Source organism: Pan paniscus, chromosome 11 (genome assembly GCF_029289425.2).
Source record: "Pan paniscus chromosome 11, NHGRI_mPanPan1-v2.0_pri, whole genome shotgun sequence".
NCBI classification, from domain to species: domain Eukaryota; kingdom Metazoa; phylum Chordata; class Mammalia; order Primates; family Hominidae; genus Pan; species Pan paniscus.
The window spans coordinates 120,963,469-120,985,927 of record NC_073260.2 but is presented as its reverse complement, the minus strand read 5'-3'; the positions used below and the strand labels follow the sequence as shown (position 1 = coordinate 120,985,927).

General features: G+C 36.7%; 1 long non-coding RNA gene across 1 annotated transcript in view; it reads left to right on the top strand.

Moving 5' to 3' along the window:
• Window positions 1-10,697, top strand: part of LOC106635088 (uncharacterized) — an 84,061-nt gene extending 73,364 nt beyond the window's left edge. Inside the window, exons 6-8 of the long non-coding RNA XR_008619800.2 lie at window positions 3,050-3,097; window positions 7,208-7,253; window positions 8,150-10,697. This is a non-coding gene — a long non-coding RNA (uncharacterized LOC106635088). The remainder of the gene's footprint in view (window positions 1-3,049; window positions 3,098-7,207; window positions 7,254-8,149) is intronic.
• Window positions 10,698-22,459: the final 11,762 nt, after the last annotated feature.

Below are 22,459 nucleotides of genomic sequence, written 5' to 3'. Positions count from 1 at the left end.
CGAGGAGGTTCAAATGCAGTTCAAGAGGGATGTGGCTACATTTCATGTGATTTTGAACTTCACTAATTTTAAGTGGTGTGGTAGAAAACATTATTAAACTATCTATATATCTTAAAATAATTGATTTCCCCTTTACAAAAATGTTCAAGGATTATATAATATAAAGCTGACTAGCTGAATAAATTATAAGCTGTGATTTTGCTATTTCTATTAGGAGGTGGCAATGTTAATGGCAAATAGATGCATCATCTTTTGTCAGAGCTATTGTAACTGAGTTTTGAACTATACAGTTTAGAAGTAAGTGAGGTTTTCAGGAATGTATCATTCACAATAATGCAACTGCCCTGTATCTAGCTTTCTGTTGCTCTATCTTCATAGGAGAAAAAAATTCTTAAACTCTGACACATGGATATGTTGTATACTACATAATAATAACACAGTAACATAATACATAAATGTGCACATATTATCACATTAATATGTTGCATTTTCATATGTCTTGTCCGATAGTATTTAAATTCCTGGCTGAACATTAGAGTCACCTGGAGAGTTAGTTAAAAGCCGTATTTTGTCATAAGTATAATAGAAATTGTATTTTATTCAGTAATTTTTTAATATATAAATTTTTACTTGGCTCAAATTTGAAAAGGTACAAAGTTTATGCTGTGGAAAAATCTGTCTCCCACTCCTATCTGCCAACACCTAGTTATTCCCTTCAGAGGCAAAACCAATATTATCAACCACTTGTGTAATCTTCCAGAAATATTTCATGCATATATAAGCAAATATGTATGTTCATCCTTCTTTTTTAACAGCACTTGTAAAGTATAATACCTCTTGCAGTTTTCGCTTAATGAAATGTCTTGAAGATTGGCCTCTATCCATACATATCCAAAGAGAAGTTCCTCATTCTTTTCTGCATATGTATGTATGGATGTTTGTATTATATGGATGCATCCTACATTGTTTAGTTTACCTGAAAAGTTTTTAAAAATACATGTCCCTGGGACCTCTCACAGACCTACAGAATCAAAATCTATGGGTCACAGTCTGGGCATGTGTATTTTTAACAAGCTTCCAGGTGACTGTTATCCAGCCAGTTCTGCATCTTTCAGCAGATTGGTTTTGGGGACTCACCTTTCTAGCTTATCTATTCTGAATATCACTTGAGTGGTTCAGAGGCTAGAAAGCACACAGGTTACATTTTCTGGGAGGAACCTGACTTATTGTTAGTACATATTTCTGACTGAGAAGGACATAATCTTTATTGTTTGATTTATAGAACATTTTAAAGAGAAAAATGATAATTCTTCCTGTAGATTGCTGCCAGTGTAGTTAAGCAATGTATTGATTTACCCTGAATCACGCTCAGCTGAAATGATTCTCAGCAAGCCTCAACCTCTGCCTTACAGAACTCCCCGCAGCAGCCTCATCTCCCCTGACACTTGGCAGTTCTCAAAGAGGTACCCGAGCACTGGAATAATAATGGCTGAACTTTCTGTACTATGGAAAGGCCACCATGGAGATTCTGATCAGATCCTCATTGGAAGTGCACCCACACAACCTTTGGAGAAAAACTGATTTTGATTCTCCAAGAAGGCTGTGAAAATCTCCTAGGTCATCAGTATATTCATTCAGTCAAGAGAAAAACGACTTATTTTTATCAAATGGAAGAATCAAAAGTCAAATGATGATACAGCTGTATATTCTCTCACTTTTGCTGTTATCAGTATATAACATTTTTCCCCCTCCTAGAAGCTTGTGGTATAGGACAGAAATTATCCCTTGCAGTCTTCCTTAAAGGCCCTAACCATTGAATTTAGTAATAATGACTGTGTATTTTTGGTCAGTATTTTGGGTAGATGTGGATTTGGGACTACCCGCGTTGCCTAAGAAAACGTAAAAATAGTTAAAACAAAAATATATATGTATGGCCATTTTGATTTGGGGTAAGTTTAAAATTTGATTCTGATTACATAACCCCCTCTTCTTCCTATCTAACCCTAAACTGAAACATTTATTCTTTAACTTGCTTCCTTTCTGATTTTATCAGGCAAATTATCAATGAAAAGGCTAAAGTAAAATGGTTCATAAGCTGAATTTTCCTGAAAACCTTGCAAAAAGATTTAGAGCTCTGCTCTAATTGATGCATTGTTTTTGTTTGAGCAATTTGAAAAAATAAATCAACTGCTTGAAACAACTGCAATAAAAGATGTGGTGTTCCTCGTTGCTTTGGATGCTAATGGCCCCAGATTCTCAGTATCTCAGCCAATGATAGTGACCTTTCAGATGGATCTTATGGAAGCAGGAAAGGAACTAACATGTACTGATTACAATCTACATAAATTACTTAGACAATTATATAAGATGTAATCATATGTCTCCATTTTACAGATGAAGGGATTGAGGCAAAATAACTGTAAGGTGAAATTAACTTATCCAAATCACACATCTGGTGAATGGCATAGCTAGGGCTGGAAACTAGTTCTAATTCTAAATACTGTGCTTCTTCCACTAAGTCATGTTCACCATCTAGACAAATTATATAATTCAGAGGCACATTTACAAGAGAAAATAGTCAACATATTTAAATAAAAACTTTTCAATATTTTATTATGAATCCCCAAACTGGGTAATTGAGGCGATTCAATTTCCTAGGGAAGTATTTCCATGGCTGAATGGATATTTATAAAACCAGCTGTGCTATCAGATCATTCAGGTCACGTGTAATTGAGGAGAGGGGCTATCCTAGTACAGTACTACACATAAATTGTGCATCATTGAGTTTAATTTTTGAATAGTTTGAGTTATAACTATTACAGCTTCTTGCAGGAGATTCGAAATGAAAAAGTGATTTATACTTTTGCTGTTATTAATATGTAGTTAGTCCTATAGTACCTTTAATCAAACATTTATAAGTGTATAAATTTAAATCTTAGCTTAAAATATAGGTCACTAACACACCATACGGTGCTATGGTGCTTCTGTAACAACACTGTACAGAAAGAGATCAGCTTCAATAAAATGCCTTTTTTTTTTTTTTTTTCAGGAGACGACTCACCTGTATTGTACCTCTCCACGTTCTGGAAAGTCGATGGTGGGTTTACTCAGGTTAGGTGTCGATACCAAACCAAACATTAGACTTTCATAAAAACAAGAAAGGAAATTGTTTTTGAAGGATTGAACCCACAGTATTTAATGAGAGCAATCTATATTTTACCTAATTTAGTCTCAAATATCACTTATATGTACATATGCATGCATATATATGTATATATACACGTATTACACTATAGGTATTGATATCATCTTCCAGCTGTTAGGCCAATGAAACATCTATGCTGTGCTCTGCTCTGGATTATTCTTCTATATTTTGCCTACCCTTTTTTTTAATATCTCACCTTCTTGCCTTAACTGGATGAGATTTCAGGGTCCTTATTTTTATTACCTATTAATGCATTTACAAAAAGTTCCCTCCAAGTACAGTGTTTTAAATTTTGGAATATTTTAATATACTTAAATTTATAGCATCTAATATAAACATGCATGTATCTAACTTCTGGCTTCCTCAAATTTAATATTTTGCTTCATTTTCTTTCACTTTAAAATTACACGTTACAGATGTATTTGATGTTTCAGCTCCCTTAGCCCCCAATCAATCCCATTCTCCTTCCTCTTCCTGCATATGACAGCCACGATCCTGAATTTGGCGTCTCTCATTATCAAACATGTTTTAATTTGCTTACTTAAACTGTTTGTATTTATAGACAATATATAGGACTCCAGATAAACATGTCAGCTTGAACACATGCACTTATTTTCAACCTCTTCTGAACCCTGATTTAAAATGCTATATGGGCATAATCACACAGAAACAAAACAATTTGTGCTTTGTGCTCACTTGAAGGGGGGAGTATGTGGCGGGGAGGTTAATATTCTATCAAGATAGGAAAAAGGAGGCTAAAATATCCCTTTAATCAAGAATGCAAAAACTTTCTCAAATTTCCAGCTGACTTTTGCCTTTGTGTTATTGGCAAAAACTCAGCCATATGACCACCACAAGCTGCAAGAGTAGTAGGATAGCAAGTATTTTGCCTTTCCACCTTCAAAGCAGAGTAAACAAGGGAGACAGGGGTTGTTCCTATATGTTGATTAGCCAAACAGGTGGGTTTGCTGCAAGGCCTGAACATCCTGTTTGGCTGGGAGGAGGGATTGGAAATATCAATTGGGTTTTAGCAGAGCTACCTTAGGTAAATCACATAAAATGCAATGTACCTGCTTTGCTTTTAAACACCTTCTTTAGCTCAGATTTCCCCAAAGTGTTCTGCTTAGAATAAGGATTCAGTGGGAAGTTTTTATTTGACCACAGCATAATATGGCCAAATAAGCTTGAAAAATTAGAGTTGACTTACCACATTGTTAAAATATAATTATGCAATATTAAGTTATATGTAAATTCTGTCTGTCTCAAAATTCCGGCTTCCAATGTATTCCCTGGCAGACAGTTATGGCTCCTTATTGATTTTTTTTTGTTTTTTTCAGTTCATGAATGTTAAATTAAATTTTATATGAAATTATAGTATTCAGGCCTCTTAACTCCAATTTCTGTCCTTTTATTCCAATTCCTTCAAGTAATATAAAACATGATTTTATTTTTTGAGATTAAAATTATAGGACTGTTTCATCTTTTCTTTCAGTTATTTTTTATTTATTTTTGACATTTAAATTTTATTTTTAATTTATCAAAGTAATACATGCACTTAGTTTATGAAATCAAATAGTCCTAAAATGTTTACAACAAAACCAGTAGCTCTGTGACTCTCATTATCAAACATTATCCCCCACCTCCAGGAGCACTATTCTCATATTTGTTCATTTCTGTGTTGATCAATGATAGGGGTAGGGGCCAACTGAAAACTTCCCAATCACCCTTTAAAGGTTTGCTGAAAAATCAGCTTAATTAGAGGCAGATTAATTAGAGAAAGGCAGATTAATTAGAGAAACGGCATAAAATTTATTTAATGTATATACATGAGAACCTTCAGAATGAAGACCCAAAGATAAAGGAGGAAATTGTCCATTTTATACTTAGGTTCAACAAAGTATGGACAGTGTTTAGAAATGTGATTGGACAAAAAGGGTATGATCTAATGCAAATAAGCTAAGTGGAGAAACCCAGCAAGGCCTGTTCATCTAGGTTCTTCTCTGCCTCTCTGAGCATGTGTTCCTTTTCTGGGTACAGGGCAGGACCCTCTCTGGAATAGGGATCTTATGACTTACAGTCAAACAAGACAGGTTAGATAATTTCTTTATGGCCAGTTTTTACACAGAAAGGCAGAGGGAAAGTTGAAGAAATATTTTTAGATTTTATGGCTGGCTTTGGTGAAGAGGGGTTCTGGTTTCTATGACCCACCTTGGGGAAGAGGGATTCTAGTTTCTATAGCTAGCCTCAGGGGAGAGTGGGGCTGAGAGACAGGAGGGCAGGAGAAGGTTAGAGAAAAACTTTTGCTTCTGAGGCTGCTTTTGAAGCCTTCATTTTGGCGTATTGTTTTCTGAGCCCCGCCATTGGCGTGTATCATTATCTTTTTCCCTTCTTTTCTTCAACACTTATTTTTATCTTACATTTCAGAAAGTTTTAAACATTTATAACAGTAACAGAAATCATAAAATTAACCCTCATGCACTTGTCACCAAAATTTCACAATTACTAACACTTGGCCAATTTTGTCGCATTGAAATCCTCACCCATTTTCTCCTCTTCAGGCTTATTTTTCCACTTAAAAAAAAAGTCATTAAAGTAGAATATACATAAGGAAATGTGCACATATCAAAGCATACTGCTCACTGAACTTTCATAGAGTGAACACAACTGTGAAATCAGTCCCTAGATCAAGAACTGGAACATTAGGGGCTGCTGAGTCCTCACTCATGACCCATTCCAGTCACTCTCCCTCCAAAAGGAACCACTTTCCTGACTTCTGATAGCATAGATGCATTCCCTCTGGTTGTGTATGTTATATAAATGGAATTATACAGTTAGTACTTTTTTGGTCCAAATTCTTTCATTCTGTATTTCTTTTTTTTTTTTGAGACGGAGTTTCACTCTTGCTGCCCAGGCTGGAGTGCAATAGCACGATCTCAGCTCACCACAACCTCTGCCTCCCGGGTTCAAGCGATTCTCCTGCCTCAGCATTCCGAGTAGCTGGGATTACAGGCACACGCCACCGTGCCCAGCTAATTCTGTATTTTTAGTAGAGATGGGGTTTCTCCATGTTGGTCAGGCTGATCTTGAACTCCCGACCTCAGGTGATCCACCTCCCTTGGCCTCCGAAAGTGCTGGGATTACAGGTGCGAGTCACCTTGCCCGGCCTCTATTTCTTGATATCTATATTGAATGTCAATTTTCTATAGATATTCAGTCTTTTGGTTGTCTGCTGGAAGTTATTCTTTCTCGTTACTGTTTAGTATTATACTATGTAAACACACCACAATTTATTTACTCATTCTACTATTGGGCATTTCAATAAGGTCCACTTTGTAGCTATTTCAAATTGCATGACTATGAACAAGGTAAAACATTTTGGTGATCATATGTTTACATGTCTAATGGGTATATACCTATAAGGGAAATTGCTGGGTCATAGAGTACGTATACGTTCAGCTACAGTACATACTTCCAAAAAGTTTTCTAAAGTTGGTTGACTAAATATATATTTCCACCAGTGGTATATAGAAGTTCAACATTCTGGTATTTTATGCCTTCCATTTTAGCTACTCTGATGGGATTGCAGTTTATCTTATTATGGTTTTAATTTGAAATCTGTAAACATAATGAAGTTGGACACCTTTTCATATTGTGTATGGGCCATTTGGATACTTACTTATTTTGTTAAATTTCTGGTAAAGTCTTTTGTCAAGATTCCATTGTCTTCTAGATGTTCTTTAATTACTGTGAATATGAGTTCATTTTGAGATATATGTATTGCAAATATCTACCCCCACAGTGTAGGTTGCCTTTTTATCGCCATAATGATAGCTTTTGATGAACAGAAGTTTTAAATTTTAAAACAGTACCATTATTCATTTTTTAAAAATTGTCCAGTGTTTTCCATATGCTGTTTAAGAAATCTTTGCCTACTTTAGTGTCATCCATGTAATCCCCTATGTTTTATTCTAAACTCTTTATTGTTTTACCTTTCACATTTAGAACTTCAATCTATCCAGAACTGAGTTTTGTTTATGGTGTGTGCCAGGTAGGTGTGAAGATTCACTTATTTCATATATATACCAAAGGGGCCCAGCATTATTTATTGAAAAAAATTTATTTCTCCACTCTATTATTAAGAATCACCTTTGTCATAAGCCAGCTGACTATATGTATATGTGTTTCTTTCTGAAATTGTCTCTTTTCTGTTGGTTCATTCTTATTCAAATACCACAGTCTTAGTCACTGTGGCTTTATATAGGTATATAGAATTGTAAGCCCTCCAGCTTTCTCCTTTTTAAAGATTGCCTTGGCTTTTTTGGTTCAAAGCATTTTCATATTAACTTTATAATTAGCTTTCAGTTGTCTAAAAATAATAATAACCTATTGAAATTTTGATTAGGATTGAATTGAGTATATAATTTGGAAAGAAAAGACCTCTTTACAAGATTGAGTCTTCTGATCTATGAACATCTATATCACTGTTTAAGTCATTTTTTAACATACTAAAATGTGACAGTGTTCTTACCATTTATGGCAGGAGCTTTTTGAGCCCTGTTTTAGAATTCTTTCCCTACCTTTAAATCATGAAGATATATTTTTCTTAAAGCTTAACTATTTTGCTTCTCATATTTTGTTTTAGAGAACACCTGAAATTGACTTTTGTGAACAGTGTGAGATTTGGTGCTATGGGTTTTTTCATTAATTTTGTTGGACACTCAAATGTGGGATATGCTTTTATAGTGTTTCTTTTATCATGTATTTCCCCTTGTTTCCTTTGCTACTTGAACTCCTATTAATTGAATGTTGGGTCTCCTAAACTAATCCACTAATTCACTTATTCCTTTTAATATTCTCTATCTTTGTGTTTTTTTGGATTCTCTTTATTTTGTATATTTTTTTCTTTTTTCTAACTTTGTATATATATATATACTTTTATTTTAGGTTCACGGGCACATGTGAAGGTTTGTTATACAGGTAAATTGTGTGTAACCAGGGTTTGGTGTGAAGAATATTTTGTCACCCAGGTAATAAGCATAATACTCTACAGGTAGTTTTCTGTTCCTCTCCCTCCTCCCAAACTCCACCCTCAAGTAGGCCCCAGTGTCTGTTGTTCCCTTCTTTGAGTCCATGTGTACTCACTGTTTAGCTCCTGCTTATAAGTGAGAACATGTGGTATTTGGTTTTCTGTTCCTGAGTTATCTCTTGTAGGATAATGACCTCCAGCTCCATCCATGTTACTGCAAAAGACACAGTCTTGTTCTTTTTTATGGCTGTGTAATGTTCCATGGTGTATATGTACCACATTTTCTTCATCCAGTCTACCATTGATGGGCATTCAGGTTGATTCCATGACTTTGCTATTGTGAATAGTGCTGCGAGGAACATACATGTGCATGTGTTTTTATAGTAGAATGATTTATATTCCTTTGAATATATACCCAATAATAGGATTGCTGGGTCAAATGGTACTTCTGTTTTTACTTCTTTGAGAAACCACCACACCGCTTTCCGCAATGGCTTAACTAATTTACATTTCCACCAGCAGGGTATAAGTGTTCCTTTTTTCTGCAAACTCACCTGCATATGTTATTTTTTGACTTTTTAATAATAGCCATTCTGACCGGTGTGACATGGTAATCTCATTGTGGTTTCAATTTGCATTTCTTTTATGATTAGTGATGTGCATTTTTTCATATGCTTGTGGGCAACATGTATGCCTTCTTTTGGAAAGTGTCTGTTCATGTCCCTTGCCCACTTTTTAATGTAGTTGTTTGTTGTTTGCTTGTTAATTTATTTAAGTTCCTTGTAGATTCTGGGTATTAGCTCTTTGTCAAATACATAGTTTGCAAATATTTTCTCCCATTCTGCAGGTTGTCTGTTTACTCCGTTGACAGTTTCTTTTGCTGTATGGAAGTTCTTTAGTTTAATTAGGACCCATTTGTCAACCTTTGTTTTTGTTGCAATTGCTTTTGGCATCTTCATCATGAAATATTTTCCAGGGCCTATGTCCAGAATGGTATGTTCCCTACGTTATCTTCCAGGGTTTCTATAGTTGTAGGTTTTACATTTAAGTCTTTAATCCATCTTGAGTTGATTTTTGTATACAGCGGAAGGAAAGGGTCCAGCTTCAATCGTCTGTATATGATAAGCCAATTATCCCAGGACCATTTACTAAGTAGTGAGTCCTTTCCCCATTGCTTGTTTTTGTTGACTTTGTCAAAGATCAAATGGTTGTAGGTGGCACTATTTATGGGCTCTCTATTCTGTTCCACTCAGTTTTGTTCTTTTTCTTAGCATTACCTTGGCTATTAGAGCTCCTTTTTGTTTCCATTAAATAGATTTTTATAATTCTGTGAAGAATATCATTGGTAGTTTAATATGAATAGCATTTAATCTGTAGATTGCTTTGGACAGTATGGCCATTTTAATAATATTGCTTATTCGTATTCATGAAAGTGGAATGCTTTTTCATTTGTTTGTGTCATCTTTGATTTCTTTAAGCAGTATTTTATACTTCTCACAGAAATCTTTCACCTTCCTCATTAGCTATACTTCCAGGTTTTTTTTTCTTTTATTTGTGGCTATTGTGAATGAGATTACATTCTTGATTTGGCTGTCAGCTTGGACATTGTTGGTGTATAAAAAGGTTACTGATTTTTGTATATTGATTTTGTATCCTTGAAGCTTTGCTGAAGTTGTTTATCAGATCTAGGAGCTTTTGGGCAAAGACTATGGGGTTTTCTAGGTATAGAATGGTATTATCTACAAATAGATAACTTGGCTTTCTCTCTTCCTATTTGGATTCCTTTTCTTTCTTTCTCTTGACTGATTGCTCTGGCTAGCACTCCCAGTAGTATGTTGAAAAAGAGTAGTGAGAGTGAACATCCTTGCCTTATTCTGGTTTTCAAGGGGAATGCTTCCAGCTTTTGCCTATTCAGTATGAAGTTGGCTGTTGGTTTGTCATAGATGGCTCTTATTATTTTGAAGTGTGTTCCTTCAATGATTAGTTTGCTGAAGGTTTTAACATGAAAGAATGTTGAATGTTATCAAAAACTGTTTCTGCATCTATTGAGATGATCGTATGGTTTTTGTTTTTAGTTCTGTTTATGTGGTGAATCACATTTATTGATTCACGTATTTTGGATCAACCTTGCATCCCAGGGATAAAGCCTACTTCATATGGTGGATTCGTTTTCTGATGTGCTGCTGGATTCAGTTTTCTTGTATTTTGTTGAAGATTTTTGCATCTATGTTCATCAAGGATATTGGCTTGAGTTTTCTTTGTGTTTTTGTTTACTTTATGGGATATATATCAACTTTGTCTTCCAATCCTTCTACTAAATTTTAAAAATTCACTACCACATCTTTAACTCCAAAAGTTCTTTTTTTGGTTCCCAAATGTTTCTTTCTTTATAGCCTCCTATTCTTGTTTTATTTATGTTGTATCTTTTGTTAAGCTTCTGAAGCTATTTACAATAGTCCTTTTTTTAAAAAAAAATTCAATTGACAAATACAAATTATATATATTTATCCTACACAATATGTTGTTTTGAAATATGTATACATTATGGAATGGCTAAATTGAGCTAATTAACATTTGTTTTATTTAGCTTTTTTAGAAATATTTTTGCAGTTTTTTTTGGTCAGTGTTGTACACTTCTTGATTAGACTTATTCCTAGATTTGACATTTTTCATACTATTATAAATTATATAATTTAAAAATATTTATTTTCTCTCTTTATGTTGCTGGCATACAGAAGTACAATTGAAATTTGTATATTGACCTTGAATTAAGCAATCTTGCTAAATTTACTAATCATTTAGATTTTTCTAGATTTTTTAGGTACACAATTATAGTATCTGCAAATAATAACAGATTTTTTTCTTTCTCTCCAATTTATTTATATTTCCCCTACTCCCCCCAGTTTTACTGTCTAGGACTCCAGTATAGTGTTGAACAGAAATTGTGATAATAGGTATCCTTGTCTTTTTTCCAACTTCATAGAAAAAATTCCCAATATTTCATAAATGAGTATTAGTTAGCTAGGACCACAGGTGTCCACCATCTTGCCTGGCTAATTTTTGTATTTTCTGTAGAGACAGGGTTTCACCATATTGCCCCTACTGGTTTTGAACTCCTGAGCTCAAGTGATCCACCAGCCTCAGCTTCCCAAAGTGCTGGCTGGGATTACAGGCATGAGCCACCACTCCTAGCTTGTAGTTAGTCTTTTGGTTAAGTTCATCTTTTTGTCTTTCTATTCAAGATATGTGTAATTATACCCCACAATTACGGTGTTATAATATTCTGTGGTTTTCTGTGTGTTCACTATTACCACTGAGTTTTCTACCTTCAGATGATTTCTTATTGCTCATTAATACCCTTTTCTTTCAGATTGAAAAACTCCCTTTAGCATTTCTTGTAGGACAGGTCTGGTGTTGGTGAAATCCCTCAGCTTTTGTTTGTCTAGGAAAGTCTTTTTTTCTCCTTCATATTTGATGGATATTTTCACTGGCTGTACTGTTCTAGGTTAAAAGTTTTTTTCCTGCAGCACTTTAAATATGTCATGCCACTCTCTCCTAGACTGTAAGGTTTCCAATAAGAAGTCTGCTGCTAGATGCACTGGAGATGTATTGTATGTTATTTGTTTCTTTTCTCTTGCTGCTTTTAGAATCCTTCCTTTATCCTTGATGTTTGAGAGTTTTATTATGAAATGTCTTGAGGTAGTCTTGTTAAATCTGCTTGGTGCTCTATAACCTTCTTGTACTTGAATATTGATATCTTTCTCTACATTTAGGAAATTCTCTGTTTATATCCCTTTGAATAAACTTTCTGCCCTGACCTCCCTCTCTACCTTTGGTTTAGGGGCAATAGCTTTTAGATTTCCCCTTTTGGGGCTATTTTCTAGATCTTGTCAGTGTGCTTCATTGTTTGTTATTCTTGTTTATTTTTTCTCCTCTGACCATGTATTTTCAAATAGCCTGTCTTCAAGTTCACTAATTCTTTCTTCTGCTTGATCAATTCTGCTGTCAGAAGACACTGATGCATTCTTCATTATATGAATTGCATGTTAAAGTCCTGAATTTCTGCTTGATTCATTTGCATTATTTCAATCTCTTTGTCAAATTTATCTGATAGGATTCTGAATTCCATCTCTGTGTTATCTTGAATTTAATTGAGCTTCCTCAAAACAGCTATTTTGAATGATTTGTCTGAAAGGTCACCTATCTCTGTCTCCCTGGGATTGGTCCCTGGTCCCTTATTTTATGCATTTGGTGAGGTCATGTTTTCCTGTATGGGTTTGATGCTTGTGAACATTCATCAGTGCCTGGGCATTGAAGAGTTAGGTATTTATTGTAGTCTTCATGGTCTAGGCTTGTTTGTACTCATTCTTCTTGGAAAGGTTTTCCAGGTATTTGAAGGGACTTGGGTGTTGTGATTTAATTCTTTGGTCACTGAAGCTGCATCTGCTTTAGGGGCACCCCAAGCCCAGTAATGCTGTGGCTCTTGCAGACTCATAGAGGTACCCCCTTCTTGGTCTTGTGTAAGATCTTAGAGAATTCTCTAGATCAGAACAGAGACTCTTGTTCTCTTCCCTTACTTTCCCCCAAACAAATGGGATCTCTCCCTCTCCCTCTCTCTCTCCCAAAGGCTCTGTAATCAGTAGGTGGCAAATGTAGCCAAACTTGTGTCCTTCCCTTCAGGGAAATGGGATCCCCTCAAACCCAGATGGCTCTGAAGATGCCATCCAGGAGCCAGGGCCTGGAGTCAGGAACCTCAGGAATATATTTGGAGTTATATTCTAGTGTGACTGAGCTGGTTCCAAAGCTACAAATCAAAGTCCTTCTCATTCTTCCCTTCCCTTTCCTCAAGCAGAGGAGTCTCTCTCCATGACCACCACCACCATAAGCCTGTGGCAGTACTGTCTGGCTGTCACTGATGTTCACTGAAGGCCCAAAGACTCTTCCATCACCTTATAGTGAATGCTATCAGTGCCTAGCTCTCCCTTCAGGGAAGTGGGCTCCCCTCTGGCCCAGGGCAGCCCCAGAAATACCATCCAAAAGCCAAGGCCTGGAATCAGGGACCCGAGTAACCCATTTAATGTTCTACTCCATTGTGGCTGACCTGGTACCTAAGTGGCAAGAGAAAGTCTCTTTTACTCTTCCTTCTCCTTTCCTCAACCAGAAGGATTCTTGCTCTGCAGCCACCACAGCTGGGAATGTGCTGGGTTACACTTGAAGCCAGCATGGCTCTGAGGCCCAGAGTGAGTATTGCCTGGCTACTAGTACTAATTATTAAGGGCTTAAGAGCTCTTTAATTAGCAGGTGATGAATTCTTCCAGGAATGGGTCTTTCCCTTCAAGCCAGCAGGTTTCATTTTGGCCTAGGGTGTGTTTAGAAATGTTCAGGAGCTAGGACTCAGAATGTGAGCCACAGGAGTCTTCTTTTTGTTCTATTCTACTGTGACTGTGCCCGTATCCAAGTTGCAAGAGACAATCCTTTATACTCTCCCCTCTCTCCTCTCCTCAAGCAGAAGGAAGGGGCTTCTCCTGGAGCTGCAAACTATGCTTCCTGGGGTTGGGGAAGGGGTGATATAAGTGCTCCTTTGGCTTCCCCAGCTAGTGTCTCACTAGGTCACATTCACCCCAAGTCCACGGTCTCCGAGCCCAGCACAGCAATAAGACTTGCCCAGGAATTGCAGTTCTTGTGGCCTAGACTGCGTTTCAAGTTTATTTAGGACCCCAGAGTGCTTTAGTCCATGGTGATAGCACTTGTTGGAACTTAAGCTCTGACTGCTGGGATAGATGATTCAGCTCTGGCTAGGGCTGCTCTAAATGCTCCCTCCATGGGTACTGGGTGAGATCTGCCTTGTGTTGCTTTCTTCTGTCACAGGGCAGCACTGAGTTCCAATGCAAAGTTCCACAATCCCTGCACTTTCCCTCCCTCAAGTGCACTGATTCTCTTTCCATGCCTTGTAGCCACTGCCACAAGATGGGGGAAGGATGGTGTAGGTAATTCAAGACTGTAGTTTCTACCCTTTTTAGTGCCTTTTTCTTTAATATTTTGCTAAAACCAGGTACTGTTGTCACTCACCTGATTTTTCATTCTTATGAAGGTATTCTTTTGTGTGGATAGTTGTTCAATTTGGTGTTCCTGTGTGTGTGTGTGTATGGGTGGGGGTTGCTGGAGGCTTTTATTTGGCCATATTGTTCTGCCTCCTCTATAAACCTGTCCTGGGCTGTATTTTTTGTTGAGTTAGAGGAATTTTTTTTATATTCTACATACATGTTCTTTGTTAGAAGTTATGTCTTGCCAGTTAATTTATTTTTTTTCTTCAACTTTTATTTTAAGTTCAGGGGTACATGTGCAGGATGTGCAGGTTTGTTACATAGGTAAACCTGTGCCATAGTGGTTTGCTGCACAGATCAACCGATCACTTAGGTATTAAACCCAGCAACCATTAACTATACTTCCTGATGGTCTCCCTCCCCCAACCATTCCCCTCTGACAGGCCCTAGTGTGTGTTGTTCCCCCAGTGTGCCATGTGTTCTCATCATTCAGCTCCTGCTTGTGAGAACATGTGGTTTTTGGTTTTCTGTTCCTGCTTTGGTTTACTGAGGATAATGGCTTCCCATTCCATCCATGTCCCCGTTAAAGGACATGATCTCATTCCTTTTTATGGATGCATAGTATTCCATGGTGTATATATATCACATTTTCTTTATCCAGTCTACTACTGATGGGCATTTAGGTTGATGCTGTGACTTTGTTATTGTGAATAGTGCTTTAATGAACACACATGTGCATGTATCTTCATAACAGAATGATTCATATTCCTTTGGGTATATACCCAGTAGTGGGGTTGCTGGGTCAAATGTAATTTCTGCCTTTAGGTCTTTGAGGAATTGCCACACTGACTTCCACAATCGTTGAACTAACTTACACTTCCACCAACAGTGTAAAAGCAATCCCTGTCTCTGCAACCTCACCAGCATCTGTTGTTTTTTGACCTTTTAATACTAGCCATTCTGACTGGCATGAGATGGTATCTCATTGCAGTTTTGGTTTACATTTCTCTAATAAACAGTCTTATATATGTTTATTGGCAGCATATATGTTTTATTTTGAGGAGTGTCTGCTTATGTACTTTGCTTACTTTTTAATGGGGTTGTTTGTCTTTTTTCTTGTAAATTTGTTTAAGCTCCTTGTATACTCTGGATATTAGATCTTTGCCAGATGAATAGATTGCATAAATTTTCTCCCATTTTGTAGGTTGTCTGTTCACTCTGATGATAGTTTCTTTTGCTGTGCAGAACCTCTTTAGTTTAATTAGAACCTATTTGTCAATTTTTGCTTTTGTTACAATTGCTTTTAGCATTTTCATCATGAAATTTTTGCACATGCCTATGGCCTGAATGGTATTGCCTAGATTTCCTTCTAAGGTTTTTATAGTTTTGGGTTTTACATTTAAATCTTTAATTCATCTTGAGTTAATTTTTTATATGGTGTAAGGAACGGGTCCAGTTTTAATATTTTGCATATGGCTAGCCAGTTCTCACAGCACCATTTATTTTATAGGGAATCCTTTCCCCATTGTTTGTTTTTGTCAGGTTTGTTGAATATCAGATGGTTGGAGGTATGTGGTCTTATTTCTGAGTTCTCTATTCTGTTCCATTGGTCTATGTGTACAAGTACGATGTTGTTTTGCTTTCTGTAGCCTTGTAGTATAGTTTGAAATTGGGCAGTGTGATGTCTCCAGCTTTGTTCTTTTTGCTTAGGATTGTCTTGGCTATTTGGGCTCTTTTTTGGTTCCATATGAATTCTAAAATAGTTTTCTTTTTCTAATTCTGTGAAGAATTTCAATGGTAGCTAAATGGGAATAGCATTGAATATATAAATTACTTTGGGCAATATGGCCATTTTCACAATATTGGTTCTTTCTACCCATGAGCATGGAATGTTTTCCCGTTTGTTTGTGTCCTCTCTAATTTCTTTGTGTAGTCGTTGGTAGTTCTCCTGGAAGAGGCCCTTCACTTCCCTTATTACCTGTATTCAGAGGTATTTTATTCCTTTGTAGCAATTGTGAATGGGAGTTCATTCAAGATTTGGCTCTCTGATTGCCTGTTGTTGGTGTATAGGAATGCTAGCAAATTTTGCACATTGATTTTGTATCCTGAGACTGCTGAAGTTGCTTACTAACTTAAGAAGCTTTTGGGCTCAGATGATGAGGTTTTCTAGATATAGAATCAAGTCATCTGCAAACAAAGAAAATTTGACTTCCTCTCTGCCTATTTGAATACACCTTATTTCTTTCTCTTGCCTTATTGCCCTGGCCAGAACTTCCAATACTGTGTTGAATAGGAGTGGTGAGACAGGGCATTCTTGTCTTGTGCCAGTTTTCAAGGGGAATGCTTCCAGCTTTTGCCCACTCACTATGATATTGGCTGTGAGTTTGTCACGTATGACTCTTACTATTTTGAGGTATGTTCTTTCAATACCTAGTTTATTGAAAGTTTTTCACATGAAGGGATGTTGAATGTTATCAAAGGCCTTTTCTGCATCTTTTGAGATAATCATGTGGTTTTTGTCTTTAGTTCTGTTTATGTGATGAATCACATTTATTGGTTCGCATATGTTGAACCAACATTGCATCCCAAGATGAAACCAATTTGATCATGTTTGATAAGCTTTTGATGTGCTGCTGGATTCAGTTTGACAGTATTTTATTGAGGATTATTACATTGATGTTCATCAAAGTTATTGGCTTGAAGTTTTCTTTTTTTGTTGTATTTCTGCCAGGTTTTGGTATAAGGACGATGCTGGCCTCATAGAATGAGTTAAGGAGGAGTTCCTCCTTTTCAATTGTTTGAAATAGTTTCAGTAGAAATGTTATCAGTTTTTCTTTGTACCTCTGGTAGAATTCAGCCAGGACCTCTGGTCCTGGGGTTTTTTTGGTTGGTAGGCTATTTATTACTGCCTCTATTTCAGAACTCATTATTGGTCTATTCAGGGATTCAGTTTCTTCCTGGTTCAGCCTTGGGAGGGAAGAAATTTATCCATTTCTTCTCGATTTTCTAGTTTATGTGCATAGAGGTGTTTATAATATTCTCTGATGGTTGTTTGTATTTCCATGATATCAGTGGTGATATCCTTCTTATTTCTCATAGTGTTTCTTTTAATTAGTATAGCTAGTGGTCTATCTATTTTATTAATTTTTTGAAAAAACAAGCTCCTGGGTTTGTTGGTTTTTTGAAGGGTTTTTCATGTCATCTCCTTCAGTTCAGCTCTGATCTTGGTAATTTCTTGTCTACTGTTAGCTGTGGGAGTTGTTTCCTCTTGGTTCTCTGGTTCTGTTAGTTGTGATGTTAAGTTGTCAACTTGAGATCTTTCTATCTTTTCAATGTGGGCATTTAGTGCTATAAATTTTCCTCTTAATGCTGCTTTAGCTGCATCCCAGGAATTCTAATATGTTATCTCTTTGTTCTCATTAGTTTCAAAGAACTTTTTGATTTCTGCCTTAATTTCATTATTTACCCAAGAGCCATTCTAGAGCAGGCTGTTCAATTTCCATGTAGTTGTGTGGTTTTGAATGAATTCCTTTTTTTTTTTTCTTTTTGAGACAAACTCTCACTCTGTCACCCAGGCTGGAGTGCAGTGTCATGATCATAGCTCACTGTAACCTCTGCCTCCCAGGTTCAAGCGATTCTCCTGCCTCAGCTTCCTGAGTAGCTGGGACTACAGGCGTGTGCCACCGCACCCGGGTAATTGTTTGTATTTTATTAGTAGAGACGGGGTTTCACCATATTGGCCAGCTGGTCTTGAACTCCTGACCTCGTGATCTGCCTGCCTCGGCCTCCCAAAGTGCTGGGATTACAGGCGTGAGCCACCATGCCCAGCCAGTTTTGAGTGAATTTCTTAATCTTGAGTTCTAATTTGTTTGTGCTGTGGTCTGACAGACTGTTATGATTTCAGTTTTTTCTTTTACATTTGCTGAAAAGAGTTTTACTTCAAATTATGTAATCAATTTTAGAATAAGTGCTGCATGGCAATGAGAAGAATGTATATTCTCTGTTGTTTTGAGTTAAACAGTTCTGTAGATATCTACTAGGTGCACTTGATCCAGAGGTGAATTCAGGCCCTGTATATCTTTGTTAATTTTCTGTCTTGATAGTCTAGTATTGTTAATGGGGTGTTAAAGTCTCCCACTGTTATTGTGTGAGAGTCTAAGTCTCTTTATAGGTCTCTAACAACTTGCTTTATGAATATGGGTGCTCTTGTATTGGGTGCATATATATTTAGGATAGTTAGCTCTACCTGTTGAATTGAGCCCTTAATCATTATGTAATATCCTTCTTTGTCTTTTTTTTTTTAAATCTGTGTTGGTTTAAAGTCTGTTTTGTCAGAAATCAGGATTGCAACATCTGCTTTTTTCTGTTTTTCATTTGCTTGGTAAATTTTCGTCCATTCCTTTATTTTGATCCTAATGTTTGTCTTTGCATGTCAGTTGGATCTCTTGAAGGTAGCATACCAAAGGGTCTTCACTCTTTATCCAGCGTTCCATTCTGTGTCTTTTATTTGGGGCATTTAGCCCATTTACATTAAAGGTTAGCATATATATATATATACTTTAAGTTCTGGGATACATGGACTGAACATGAAGGTTTGTTACATAGGTATACATGTGCCATGATGGTTTGCTGCACCCATCAACCTGTCATCTACATTAGGTATTTCTCCTAATGCTCTCCCTCCTCTTGCCCCCACCCCCTGAAAGGCCCCAGTGAGTGATGTTGCCCTCTCTATGCCCATATGTTCTCATTGTTCAACTCCCACTGATGAGTGAGAACATGCAGTGTTTGGTTTTCTCTTCCTGTGTTAGTTTGTTGAGAATGACGGTTTCCAGCTTCATCCATGTCCCTGTAAAGGAGATGAACTCATTCTTTTTTATGGCTGCACAGTATTCCATCGTGTATATGTGCCACATTTTCTTTATCCAGTCTAACATTAATGGGCATTTGGGTTGGCTCCAAGTCTTTGCTATTGCACATAATGCTGCAATAAACATACGTGTGCATGTGTTTTTATAGTAAAATGATTTATAATCCTTTGGGTATATACCCAGTCATGGGGTTGCTGGGTCAAATGGTATTTCTAGTTCTAGGTCCTTGAGGAATTGCCACATTGTCTTCCACAATGGTTGAACTAATTTACATTCTCACCAACAGTGTAAAAGCATTCCTATTTCTCCACATCCTCATCAGCATCTCTAGTTTCCTGACTTGTTAATGATTGCCATTCTAACAGATGTGAGATAATATCTGATTGTGGTTTTGATTTGCATTTCTCTAATGACCAGTGATGATGAGCTTTTTTTCATATGTATGTTGCCAGCGTATGGCAGCATAAATGCCTTTTGAGAAGTGTCTGTTCATATCCTTTGCCCAATTTTTGATGGGTTTTTTTTTTTCTTGTAAATCTGTTGAAGTTCCTTGTAGATTCTATATATTAGGCCTTTGTCAGATGGATAGATTGCAAAAATTTTCTCCCATTCTGCAGGTTGCCTATTCACTCTGGTGATAGTTTCTTTTGCTGTGCAGAAGTTCTTTACTTTACTTACATACCATTTGTAAATTTTGGCTTTTGTTACCATTGGTTTTGATGTTTTGGTCATGAAGCCTTTGCCCATGCCTATGTCCTGAATGGTTTTGCCTAGGTTTTCTTCTAGGATTTTTATGGTTTTAGGTCTTATGTTTAAATCTTTAATCCACCTTGAGTTAATTTTTGTATAAGGTGTAAGGAAGGGGCCCAGTTTCAGTTTTCTGCATATGGCTAGCTACTTTTCCCAACACCACTTATTAAATAGAGAATCATATTACCATGGCTTGTTTCTGTCAGGCTTATCAAAGATCAGATTGTTGTAGATGTGTGGTATTATTTCTGAGGCCTCTGTTCTGTTGCATTGGTCTATATATCTGTTTTGGTACAAGTACCTTGCTGTTTTGGTTACTGTAGCCTTGTAGTATAGTTTGAAGTCAGGTAGCATGATGCCTTCAGCTTTGTTCTTTTTGCTTAAGATTGTCTTGGCTATACAGGCTCTTTTTTGTTTCCATATGAAATTTAAAGTAGATTTTTCTAATTCTGTAAAGAAAGTCAATGGTAGCTTGATAGGAATAGCATTGAATCTATAAATTACTTTGGTCAGTATGGCCATTTTCGTGATATTGATTCTTCCTATCCATGAGCATGGAATGTTTTTCCGTTTGTTTGTGTCCTCTCTTATTTCCTTGAGCAGTGGTTTGTAGTTCTCCTTGAAGAGGTTTTTCACATCCCTTGTAAGTTGTGTTCATAGGTATTTTATTCTCTTTGTAGCAATTGTGAATGGGATTTTGCTCATGATTCGGCTCTCTGTTTGTCTATTATTGATGTAGAGGAATACTTGTGATTTTTGCACATTGATTTTGTATCCTGAGACTTTGTTGAAGTTCCTTGTCAGCTTAAGAGATTTTCAGGCTGAGACAATGGGGTTTTCTAAATATACAATCATATCATCTGCAAACAGAGATAATTTGACTTCCTAGCTTTTTATCTGAATATGCTTTATTTCTTCCTCTTGCCTGACTGCCCTGGCCAGAACTTCCAATACTGTGTTGAATAGGAGTGGTGAGAGAGGCATCCTTGTCTTGTGCCGGTTTTCAAAGGAAATGCTTCCAGTTTTTGCCCATTCTGTATGATATTGGCTGTGGGTTTGTCATAAACAGCTCTTTATTATTTTGCGATATGTTCCATCAATACCTAGTTTATTGAGAGTTTTTAGCATGAAGCGCTGTTGAATTTTATCGAAAGCCTTTTCCGCATCTATTGAGATAATCACATGGTTTTTGTCATTGGATTACATTTATTGATTTGCATATGTTGAACCAGCCTTGCATCCCAGAGATGAAGCTGAGTTGATCATGGTGGATAAGCTTTTTGATGTACGGCTGGATTCGGTTTGCCAGTATTTTTTCTGAGGATTTTCACATCAATGTTCATCAGGGATATTGGCCTGAAATTTTCTTTTTTGTTGTGTCTCTGCCAGGTTTTGGTATCAGGATGATGCTGGCCTCATAAAAGGAGTTATGGAAGAGTCCCTCTATTTCTAATGTTTGGAATAGTTTCAGAAGGAATGGTACCAGCTCCTCTTTGTATCTCTGGTAGAATTTGGCTGTGAATCTGTCTGGTCATGGGATTTTTTTGGTTGGTAAGCTATCCTGCCTCAATTTCAGATCTTGTTATTGGTCTATTCAGGGATTTTACTTCTTCCTGGTTTAGTCTTGGGAGGGTGTATGTGTCCAGGAGTTTATCCATTTCTTCAAGATTTCCTAGTTTATTTGCATAGAGGTGTTTATGGTATTCTCTGATGGTAGTTTGTTTTTCTGTGGGATCAGTGGTGATCTCCCCTTTACCATTTTTTATTGCATCTATTTTATTCTTCTCTCTTTTCTTCTTTATTAGTCTGGCTAGTGGTCTATCTATTTTGTTAACCTTTTCAAAAAAAAAAAACAGTTTCTGGATTCACTGATTTTTTTGAAGTGTTTTTTGTGTTTCTACCTACTTCAGTTCTGCTCTGATCTTAGTCATTTCTTGTCTTCTGCTACCTTTTGAATTTGTTTGCTCTTGCTTCTCTTGTTCTTTAAATTGTGATGTTAGGGTGTCTATTTTAGATCTTTCCTACTTTCTCCTATGGGCATTTAGCGCTATAAAATTCCCTCTAAACACTGCTTTAGCTGTGTCCCAGAGATTCTGGTACATTGTGTCTTTGTTGTCATTGGTTTCAAAGAACTTATTTATTTCTGCCTTAATTTCATTATTTACCCAGTAGTCATTCAGGAGCAGGTTGTTCAGTTTCCATGTAGTTGTGCAGTTTAGAGTGAGTTTCTTAATCCTGAGTTCTAATTTGATTGCACTGTGGTCTGAGAGACTGTTATGATTTCTGTTCCTTTGCGTTTGGTGAGGAGTGTTTTACTTCCAATTATGTGGTTGATTTTAGAATAAGTGGTATTTGCTGCTGAGAAGAATGTATATTCTGTTGATTTGGGGTGGGGAGTTCTGTAGATGTCTATTAGGTCCACTTGGCCCAGGGCTGAGTTCAAGTCCTGAATATCCTTATTAATTTTCTGTCTTCTTGATCTGTCTAATATTGACAGTGGGGTGTTAAAGTCTCCCACTATTATTGTGTAGGAGTCTAAGTCTCTTTGTAGGTCTCTAAGAAC